The following is an 11,617-nucleotide window of genomic DNA, read 5'->3' as shown; positions in this document are numbered from 1 at the left end:
TTTTAATTCCAGCACTGAGAGACAAAAGCAGGTGGAACTCTGTGTGTGAGTTCCTGGCTAGCCAGGGCTACATGGGAGACCAAAACAACAACAGCAAAATAAATAAATAAGTCAGGTGGTGTGATGGAGGTGCATACCTTTAATTCCAGCATTTGGGAGGCAGAAGCAGGGGCAGAGCTCTAAATTCAAGGCCAGCCATGTCTACAGAGTAAGTTGTACTGGTAAAAGTAATGGCACTAATGTAATGGATTAAGTAAAAAATGTTGCAGGATCCCGAGTGGCTGCAGTGGGCAGTGAGCCATGAGACCATGCCGCAGGTCCCCAAACAGAGGCAGGCAGCAGGTCCCAGAGCAGTCAGCCCCAGGCAGCAGGGACTGTGCAGGAGACCATGCCTCAGATCTCCAAAGGCAGCTGGTCCCTGGCAGGGAGCCATATTGCAGGTGAGAGACAGGCAGATAGGCACACCATGCAGAGTGAGGTTGAATATTTATTTAGTGTGTTATGGAGAGGAAAGGGAGAAGGGAAGAAGAGTGGAAAGGCAGAGAGAGAGAAAGAGAAGGGGGGGATGCAGAGAGGCAGACTCTGCCTCTTCATGGGAGAGATGGAAAAGAAAGAAACTCAGGCTGGAAGCTGAAGATCAGCTTGCCTCAGCGGATGGGGGAGGGAGTGGGCGTGGCTTGTCTCTTAAAGGGACGGGACAGATCATTACATAAGTTCCAGGACAGTCAGGGCTGTTCTTGAAAGAAAATAAATAAATAAAAAAGGAGGGCCTCTTATGCCCTTTAGTGAGGTAAAGGAAACCTGAATGGTGTTAGCATGGATCTGAGGACTCAGCATTGTGCTCAGCACTAGGCTAGCTGCTGTCCCAAGATCTCAAGGCAGGGCTCCAGGAGCTACCACAGTCACCAGCCACACTGGTGGTGCCGTCATCAGCCTAGAGAGAAGCCGGCCTATCAGAGGGGCCACTGGAGGGACCTTTCTAGCACCTTCAGTTTGTGCTAAGCTTTCTGGGTCTAATGTGACTCTGAGGGACACAGGACTTCAGTGAGGAAAGCCATTACATGAAGACTCTTGTGTGTGTTAATAAATTTGTGTGGTGCCTGAAGGCTGGACATCAACACAGCCCAGCACCTTCCTGTCCCCGTTCTCATACCCACATTTGGAAACTAAAGAAACATAAGTGCTGTCCACTTCCCTGTACTAATAAGGGTCAGAGAACAGAGTGGTGCAAAATGAGATGGGCTGAGTCAGGGCAAAACAGGACGGAGAGACGGATCAGTCTATAAAGTGTCTGCTTTGTGAGCATGAGGACCTGAGTTCAATCCCCAGCACTCACAGGAAACGCTGGGGGCAGTGACATGCACTTGTAATCTCAGCACTGGGAGGCAGCAATAACAACAGATCCTTAGGAAGCACTGACCAGCCCACAGAGCAGAGACTATATATACTCTTGAGATGCATGGATGTATATATAGTCTCACCAGCTTTTTCAGGAATACATTCTCTAGCCTCTCTTAGACATAACCATTATGTAATTTGATTCTTTTTCTTCTTCTTCTTTTTTTTTTTTTTTTTTTGGTTTTTCAAGACAGGTTTCTCTATATAGCTTTGGAGCCTGTCCTGGAACTCACTTTGTAGACCAGGCTGACATTGAATTCACAGAGGCCTGTCTGCCTCTGCCTCTGCCTCCCAAATGCGGGGCTTAAAGGTGTGCACCACCACCGTCCAGCTATGTTATTTTGATATACATTCAATTATCCCCTGATAAAGATTTGACTTCCAATGTAGTTCTATTAACAGAGTAAAAAAAGTCAAGGTAAATACTCTAGCTGCTTAACTTTTTTTGTTTTATTTTTGTATTTTTTTTTTTTTGATTTTTCGAGACAGGGTTTCTCCGTAGCTTTTGGTTCCTGTCCTGGAACTAGCTCTTGTAGACCAGGCTGGCCTCGAACTCACAGAGATCCGCCTGCCTCTGCCTCCCGAGTGCTGGGATTAAAGGCGTGCGCCACCACCGCCCGGCTATTGTTTTTGTATTTTTAAAGACAGGGTTTCTCTGTGTTTGCCCTGGCTATCCTGGAACTTGCTTTGTAGACCAGGTTGGCCTCGAACTCACAGAGATCTGCCTGTTTCTGCCTCTTGAGTGCTGGGATTAAAGGCATGCGCCACCACCTGGCTACTTAACACTTTTATTTTCAAGGTATAGACTATTTTTGTTGTTGTTGTTGTTGTCTGCCTCAGGCTTTGCACCTTTGACCTATTAAGGCAGTTACTGCCAAGGCATTTAGACGCCAAGACATGGGCCCTGTAATAGAAGTTGGGTTAAGATGCCTCTAATATTAATGGCCACATAGGAACACAGCTATCTTTATTTGACTTTCTGAAAGGCTGGATTCCTTCCTATGTGCTATCCTATGATTGATTGACTGGAGCTCTGGGAATTAAACCCAAGGTCTCACGCAGGTCAGCTAAGTGTTCTATACTGAGATACTGCCTCAGGCCTCATTTTACTTTTTATTTTGAGATAGGGTCTCAGCTGGCTTTGAACTCACTATCATCCAGACTAGCTTTGAATATGCAATCTTGTCTCTACTTGCTGAGTTGCCAAGATGATGAACCTGAGGCCCCAGCCCCAGCTGTTCCATGATGGGCAATTGAAATGGCTATTACTCTACTGTTAAACATCGTGCTCTTTTAAAGGTAAAATCACCAGAAGCCATGATGAACACCTAATATAGTCTGCTATTTTTATCTACACTGCAGTGATGTCAAAAGGCAAGCCCATAGGCTTTTTAAAACGGGTCTCACCAGGTGGTGGTAGCGCATGCCTTTAATCCCAGCATTTGGGAGGCAGAGGCAGGCGGATCTCTGTGAGTTCTAGACCAGCCTGGTCTACAAGACCTAGTTCCAGGACAGGCTCCAAAACCACAGAGAAACCCTGTCTCGAAAAAAAAATTAATTAAATTAAATTAAATAAATAAAATAAAACGGGTCTCAGCTCCAGGACCAAACTTCAGCTGTCTCTGTTGAAGAGGCCCCACCAATACTTCTGCATCGATGTTACAGAAGTGTTACTTCCGTTCTTTGGGCAGCAAACTTTCTGGTCTTAACTAAATAATGAGGCAGAGGTCATAACGTTGGAAGTGATAACCATCTAGGGGTAGGCCCACAACTGGACAGTAACAAAACCTATCTAAGGTTAACTAGGCAAAATTCCACTCCTCTAGGACCCCTTAATGACACCCACAGTCATGTTGAATAAGTTAGACAGAGTAGGCTTTCTTGCCTCAGCACCCCCAAGAATGAGGGGTGGAAGTAAGAACCAGGGGGATGGGAGATGGTTACCTTGACTATTACCTAGCTGAATTGCTGCTATTTTTGAGTGGGCATCCTCAACAAGGTTCTGCCCTAGAAGGATAGAGGATAGAATTCACTCCTGAGTGTTGTCCTCTGACCTTCCACAGGAACAGCAGGGCATAGACCTCCTTCAGTCACACACAGACCCACAAAACAAACAAACAAACACACAAACAAACACACTAGAACAGAAGTGGAGGCTCCTTCAGTCACACACAGACACACAAAACAAACAAACAAACACACCAGAACAGAAGTGGAGGCTCCTTCAGTCACATACAGACACACAAAACAAACAAACAAACAAACACACCAAAACAGAAGTGGAGGCTCCTTCAGTTTCTGGTAAATGTCTGATCATTCCTACAAATATGCTCCCCAAATTTCCTCCCCTTTCTGTCACCTTGTGGTTTTTACTTTTTTAAAGATTTATTTACTCATGTATTTTATACATATGAGTGCTCTGTCTTTGTGCGAACCAGAAGAAGGAATCAGACCCTACTATAGATGTTGGTGAGTCTCCATGTGGGTGCTGGGAATTGAAGTCAGGAAGAACAGTCAAGGGCTCTTAACTGCTGAGCCATCCCTCCAAACTTCTTTGTATTTTTTTAAATTATTTATTTGCGTTTTGTGTGCATTGGTGTTTTTCCTGCTTATATGTCTGCGTGAGGGTGTCAGATCCTCTGGAACAGGAGTTACAGACAGTGGTGAGCTGCCCTGTGGGTGCTGGGAATTGAACCTGGGTCCTCTTCCACTGACTGCTCTTAACTGCTGAGCCATCTCTCCAGCTACTTCTTTGTATTTTTTGTCCCCCCCCCCCCCGCAAGACAAGGTTTCTTTGTGTAGCCCTGGCTATCCTGGAACTCTGTAGACCAGACTGGTCTTGAACTCACAGAGATTCACCTGTCTCTGCTTCCCAGCTGACTGCTTGGGATTAAAGGCATCTGTCTCACCACCACTGGGCTATCACCTTCATAACTCTCAGGGGCTAAGAAATTGATTTGCAAAGTTTATTTCCTACTTCTACTCATGGCCTAGAGTGAAGCGTCCCTCCTTACTCAGCTAGCTGCCTTGTTCTTCATTGTCTCCACAGAGCTGGGGGGTGAGGGGTGAGGAGAAGGGCCCATTGACAAAAACTAGAAACTGAGTCAATGCGACTGCTGCCTTGCCTGTGGTCATCAGACTCCAGCGTCCTCATCCAGCTGTAGGGATACATCTGCATTTACAAGTACATCCACACAGAGAAATAATTTGAAGGAGCAAGAGAGGAGGGGAAGGAAGAGGAAAAAGAGGAAGGAAGAAGAAGAAGAGAAGGAGAAGGCCAGAAGGTGGTGGCACCTGCCTTTAATCCCAGCACTAGGGAGGCAGAGGCTGGCGGATCTCTGTGAGTTCAAGGCCAGCCTGAACTCTACAAGAGCTAGTTCCAGGACAGGCACCAAAGCTACAGAGAAACCTTATCTCGAAAAATCAAAAAATAAAAAGAAGAAGAAGAATAACAACAACTACAGTTGCAATAGCAGCAGCTACCATCCTTGGAATTATAGGTATGTGCCACAAAGCCAAACTTTTGGAAGCCTTTGGAACTGATGTAAGGGAGAAATTTAGAGATTCGGATTACCGAAATTCCAGAACAGCAGTTCTCAACCTGTGGGTCAAGATTCCTTTGGGGGTTACATAGCAGATATTCTGCATATCAGATATTTCCATTATGATTCATAATTCAAGTTATGAAGTAGCAATGAAAATAATTTTGTTGTTGAAGTCACCATAGCATGAGGAACTATATTAAAGGGTCACAGCATTACGAGAATTGAGAATCACTGGTCTAAAACAATATAAGCAGAACTTAGTGGTCAATTCTGGTGGAGTCCAGAAGACCAGAATGCCAACAGAAAGACAGACAGCAATGATAGTGCTCACAGTTTCAGATGGGAATGAGGATTGTACTGAGAATTGACTAGGGACTATTCTTGCCACATGTTAGCAATGAACTGTCTAAATCACACACACACATACACACACACATACACACACATACACACACACATACACACACACACACACACACACACTTTAATTTTATGTATATAGGTGACTTCCCTGAATAATGAACTTATTAACAAACAGGCAAAATAAACCTTTTCCTCCAAATGGTGCTTTTGTTCCTGGACTTTTATATCAGCAATAGAAACCCTAAGACAGCCCCCAGAGGCTCATATGTTTGAATACTCTGTCCACAGTCGGCAGAACTGTTTTGGAAGAATTAGGAGGTGTGGTCTTGTTTGAGAAGGTGTGGCTTCCCACCATCCTCAGTGTGCTCTCTGTCTCTTGCTTTTTTTTTAAATTTTTTTTAATTTATTTATTTATTGTGTATACAACATTCTGCCTCCATGTATGCCCACACACTAGAAGAGGGCACCAGATCTCATTACAGATGATTGTGAGCCACCATGTGGTTGCTGGGAATTGAACTCATGACCTCTGGAAGAGCAGCCGGTGCTCTTAACCACTGAGCCATCTCTCCAGCCCTGTCTCTTGCTTTTGACTTGAGCTGTGGGCTCTCAGCTGCTCCTGCTGCCCTGCCTCTGCTCTGCCATCATGGATTCTAACTCTCAAGAAGCTGAAGCCCAATTGAATGCTTTCTTTTATAAATCTCCTTGGACATGGTATTTATTTATTTATTTATTTATTTATTTATTTATTTTTTTTGGTTTTTCGAGACAGGGTTTCTCTGTGGCTTTGGAGCTCGTCCTGGAACTAGCTCTGTAGACCAGGCTGGTCTCGAACTCACAGAGATCCGCCTGCCTCTGCCTCCCGAGTGCTGGGATTAAAGGCGTGCGCCACCATCGCTCGGCTTGGACATGGTATTTATTACAGCAATAGAAGAGTAACTAATATGGAGGGGGGGAGTCTGATGCCTCTGACCCTCCAGGGCCTTGCATTCGTGTGCACACACCCATGCAGACACATACTTAAAAGTAATGATGGGGGAAATTTCAAGGCAGCCTCACATTTGGGCTGTGGCATGGATATTGTTGGCTGCTTCTAGCCAAGTTTAATGGAGAATCAGGAGGAAAAACATAGAGATAAAGAGTTGATGATTTGCATGATGAAGCTGAAGCCAAGGAAGGCGTGGCTGAAGAAGGGTTGAAGGGTATTGCAAAGAAGCCCAGTAGTGGGGCATGGTGGCTCCTGCCTGTAATCCTAGCACTTGTGTGCCTCATAGGAGGAGCTCATGTAACCCAGCCTGGGTTACACAGTGAGGTCCTGGCCCTGCTGGGTTACAACGTGAGGCTCTCTTTATCAAAACAAACAAAAAATAAAAACAAACGTGGGTCTGTTGTGGAGAGAATGAGGGAGAGAGAGAGACAGGGAGACAGACAAAGGGAGAGACAAAGACACACAGAGATAGAGCGACAGAGACACAGAGAGACAGAGACAAAGAGAAACAGAGAGACAGAGACTCTAAGGGAATTGGTTATATTCCACCTACAGCAGGCTCAAGAGTAAGAATACTTTGAACTAATTTGAAAAACTGCTTTGATAAGAGAACTCGAGGTTCCCCTGGTCACAGGACTATGTGGGGAAGAGTTTCCCACCATGTTCAGCTGTACTTAGAGGCTATCACACCTAAAGGGGAGTAAATGCTGGTGAAGGACAAGGAACAGCAGGAACTCCCATTGATGGCTAGTGTGGTCACTTTGGAAAAAACTTGATTCTTTTTTTTATTTTTTCTGACTTATCTATTTATTTAATGTGTATGGGTCTTTTTTTTTACCTGAATGTGTGTCTATGTACCACACATGTACAGTGTCCTCAGAGGTCAGAAAAGTGGGGGGACATATGAGAGGAACAGTAAGCAGCTTTGGAACTCAGGGAAAACAGCTCACGGTCAGCATAACCATAGTGGGTATGCCTTGGAGAAGCAGAATCCAGGACTCAAGTCCTGAGGACCTCATGCTGTTATTGAGCTCCGCTTACTGCCCTTGAGGTCACTGTGTCTCTCCTAATCCATCCATGAAAACTCTCATCGGGGTTTCTAGCCCCTCACTGGGCAGTGTCACTGGTCCGTGCAATGAGAGTGACTGACTTTCTCCAAGCATTGCTGCTGAAGCAGATTCACGATTCTGCAACCACTGCCTTTAGGAAGAATTTGGAGATGTAGATTGTTAGCAAAGTTGTATTAAGATGTTTCTGTTCATGGCTTTGATGTCGAAAATCTTGGGGGACAAATTAAAATTTAGAAAGGCACACTTTTAATAGCTGAGTCATGGACTCGCTGAGGTCAGGGGCGAGGGACTCATTGAGGTCAGGGACAAGAACAAAGGCAGCCTGGTTATTACCAGCTGACCTGCCTTTCTTGCTAAAGATGGGCTGGTGACCAAAGGTGATGATTAATTTCTTATATCCGTTTCTGCCCTCAGCTTCCTGGTATGATTTATAAAAAAAATGTTAGAGGCAGGCGGAACGCTGTGAGTTCGAGGCCAGGCCAGCCTGGTCTACAAGAGCTAGTTCCAGGACAGGCTCCAAAACCACAGAGAAACCCTGTCTCGAAAAACAAACAAACAAACAAAAAAAAATGTTGATGAGTGGATGTGCACTCTGAGGAAATTAAAGTAGAAATGACTGATTGTTTTATATATGTGATATATATATATATATTGTTATATATTACACACACACATATATGTTTCGATTTGTGATTTTTTTTTTCTTTTTGGTTTTTCGAGACAGGGTTTCTGTCTAGCTTTGGAGCCTATTCTGGAACACACTCTGTAGACCAGGCTGGCCTCAAACTCACAGAGATCCGCCTGCCTCTGCCTCCCAAGTGCTAGGATTAAAGGTGTGCACCACCACCACACCACCACCCAGTAATCGTTTGTTTTTTTTTTTTTTGGTTAGATTGAGTGCATTGCAGAGGGAACGGGTTGAACAGAGGCAAGAGTGTTGTCAGCAGCCTTACTCAGGGTTTTCAGCAAGGTCTTGACTGGCTTGGGAGTCATGGCAGTCCTCCTGGGCTACAGAAAAGAGGGGTGTGGAGGCAACTAGATCTCACAAGAACATCTCCCCCTTTTATTCATTACCTTTTGTAAGTAGATTGCTATGTTTATAGGGCTTTTTTTTTTTAAGAAAGGGTTTTGCTGTTGTTTTAGAGCCTGTCCTGGAACTAGCTCTTGTAGACCAGAGATCCGCCTGCCTCTGCCTCCCGAATGCTGGGATTAAAGCATGCGCCATTACTGCCCAGCTATAGGACTTTTCTTTTCTTTTTTTGGTTTTTCGAGACAGGGTTTCTCTGTGGTTTTGGAGCCTGTCCTGGAACTAGCTCTTGTAGACCAGGCTGGTCTCGAACTCACAGAGATCCGCCTGCCTCTGCCTCCCAAGTGCTGGGATTAAAGGTGTGTGCCACCACCGCCCGGCTCACCGCCCAGTAATCTTTCCTTGCGTAGAAATTTTTGTCTTAGAAGGTGTAAAAGGGACAAGAGAAAAATAAGAAATATAGAGAGATTAAAACTGGGAAGAAGAAGGAGGCAACAGGGTAGAACATGCCAGGGACAGAACAGATCCGAAGCAGAAAGAGTAATAAAGTAAAGAATTATTCTTTTTTTTTTGTTTTGTTTTTTTCGAGACAGGGTTTCTCTGTAGTTTTGGAGCCTGTCCTGGAACTAGGTCTTGTAGACCAGGCTGGCCTCAAACTCACAGAGATCTGCCTGCCTCTGCCTCCTGAGTGCTGGGATTAAAGGCATGCGCCACCATCGTCCGGCTGTAAAGAATTATTTTTAATTAATTAATTTATTTTACATCCTGGCCACAGTTCCCCTCCTTCCTCCCTCCCTCCTTCGTCTGCCCACCCCCACATCCACTGATCCTCCATTTCTATTCAGAAAAGGGCAGGCTGTCTCAGACTCATTTACTGACTTTTGGGAGCCTACGGCTGCCTTGCTCAGCCTTAATACCCCTGGAGGTTCTTAGCCTTATGGCAACTTGGTAAGAATTGAGTTTTGACCCCTCAGATAAACTCCTGAGTGTGGGTTCACCACACCACACCTCCTCGCCAGTTCCTCTGGTCTGCTGAGAGCTGGTCTTGTCAGAGTCAGATCCTCTGAAAATGGAATTACAGAAGGTCATTGTTATGCCCAGATCACAGAGTTATTCCCCACCCCCAAAACCAACTAGGAGACTGAGTCCTGTAAGTAAAAGCAAAGAGCCTTTATTCTTATTCAAGTTCGAACTGGGACTCTCCGTGTGTCCAGTGTATTGGCACGATTAGAAAGGCCCTGAGCAGCTAAGGTTGGGTTTGTATAATAGCAAAGGTGGAGGTGAGGGATTTCTAAGGTTCAGTACCCCTGATTGTCTAGAAGTGGGGGAGGAGGAGTGATGGGTGTGTGCTGGCAGGTGATCCTATCTAAAAGGTTGGAATGTTAGGAATTTCCTTCCACCGGTCTGTTCCTGGATTGTGCCTTGGGTGATCCCAGTTTGTGGTCTTTTTTTGGAACCAGGTATTGCCTTATGGTAAACTGCTGAGACTCAGGCCTCGTGGCTGGGCCCTACAGACATTAGCCACCACGTGGATTCTGGGGAGCCATCTCTCTAGCCCCTAGTTTCTTATGAAGTTAAAAACACTTCTTTTTCTTTTTTGTAATATCAACTGGATTTGGCAATGCATACTGCAACTCCACAGCTTAGGAGACAGAGACAGGAGGTTAACCTTAGTTACAGAAAAAGAGATTTCAAGCAACCTTGTCTAAAACAAAACAAAACCCTCAGAGTGCAGAGGTGGCTCAGCAGTTAACAGCAAGCATTTCTTTTCCAGAGTTCCCGAGTTCAATTCCCAGCACCCATGCTGGAAAGCTCACAACTATATGTAATTCCGGCTCTTGGTTGTGTCTGTAAGAGGGTCTCTGGATAAGATTAACACAGCTGGCCCAAACAGATCGCCTTCCCTAATGTTGGCTCTCATATAATCAGTTGAACAAAAGGTTAGAGGGAGGGAGGGAGGGAGGGAGGGAAGGAGGGAGGGAGGGAGGGAGAAAAGGAGGTGTTGGATGAAGTCTAGAAGCTGAAAAGCTAGAGATCTAGAAAGAATAGATGCTTCAGTGTGGGTCACAAGGCTGGGAAAGCCCGGTGTTTGTCCTGCCTTCCTTTTCCCAGTCCTTGGGGCTGAATTTAAGTCCTTAGGCACGCTGAGCTGGTCCTCCACCACCAAGTTACACCAGCCCCGTACTAGAATTTTCTTTTCTTTTTTTTTTTTTTATTTTAAAGTGGTTAAGGGGTCTCAAGTTCCAGGCCAGCCCATGCTTCACCACAGCTTGTCTTTTTTTTTTTTTTAAAGACTTTCTGTTTTATTTATTTATTTATTTATTATGTATACAATATTCTGTCTGTGTGTATGTCTGCAGGCTAGAAGAGGGCACCAGACCTCATTACAGATGGTTGCGAGCCACCATGTGGTTGCTGGGAATTGAACTCAGGACCTTTGGAAGAGCAGGCAATGCTCTTAACCACTGAGCCATTTCTCCAGCCCCCGTACTAGAATTTTCATCCTTGTCTCTCCTGATTCTTAGACCTTCGGACCTGGACTAGAACTACACTGTAATTCTCCTGGATCACTCTAGGTCTTGAGATTTCCTGCCCTCCGTGTCTATATGATTCAACTGTTATCTATCTACCCACTGACTCCTCCTCCCCTCCTCACTTGTTTTCCCTTTTTAGCAACAAATACCACAGTTTAAGTAACTTTATAAAGGAAAGGGGGTTGTTTGGGGGTTGGGTTCTTCCCTCACACACACCTCACAGCGCCACCAGGGCCATACTGGTCTGATCTGAGTGGCTTGTGTCACTGCCTGAGCTTCAGCCAGGGGCCATGTCTGGGTCCATTGCCCTACTGAAGCAGCCAGGGTCTGTGATGATGTCCATGGCCCACATTCCCATCAGGAGCCATGGAAGAACTGGCCCCAGCGGCCTGACACTGGAGGTCGTGCCACCCGCTGGCCACCTCAGCAGGAGAACTGGCCCCAGAGTTGTGGGCTTAGGAGAGTTGTCCTCTTGTCTGGATGGCTGCCACAACAGAACTGACCCTGCACCTGGAAAAGCTGTCCCCACCTCTCATCATCTGTGCAGGAGAGTTGGCCCTGACCCTCTCCTGGGGAGGGCGAGTCCATGGAGAGGCCCAGGCTGACAAACTCAACTACCATCCAGGCCCACAGCCAGGGCTTTGAGTTGGCCCACCCCAATATCCCATCTATGCCCCCTGGAGAGCATGAAG

Source organism: Microtus oregoni, unplaced genomic scaffold (genome assembly GCF_018167655.1).
Source record: "Microtus oregoni isolate MIOR12 unplaced genomic scaffold, Mior012 000048F_ref0000485, whole genome shotgun sequence".
NCBI lineage: Eukaryota > Metazoa > Chordata > Mammalia > Rodentia > Cricetidae > Microtus > Microtus oregoni.
Note: the sequence above shows the minus strand (reverse complement) of the source record.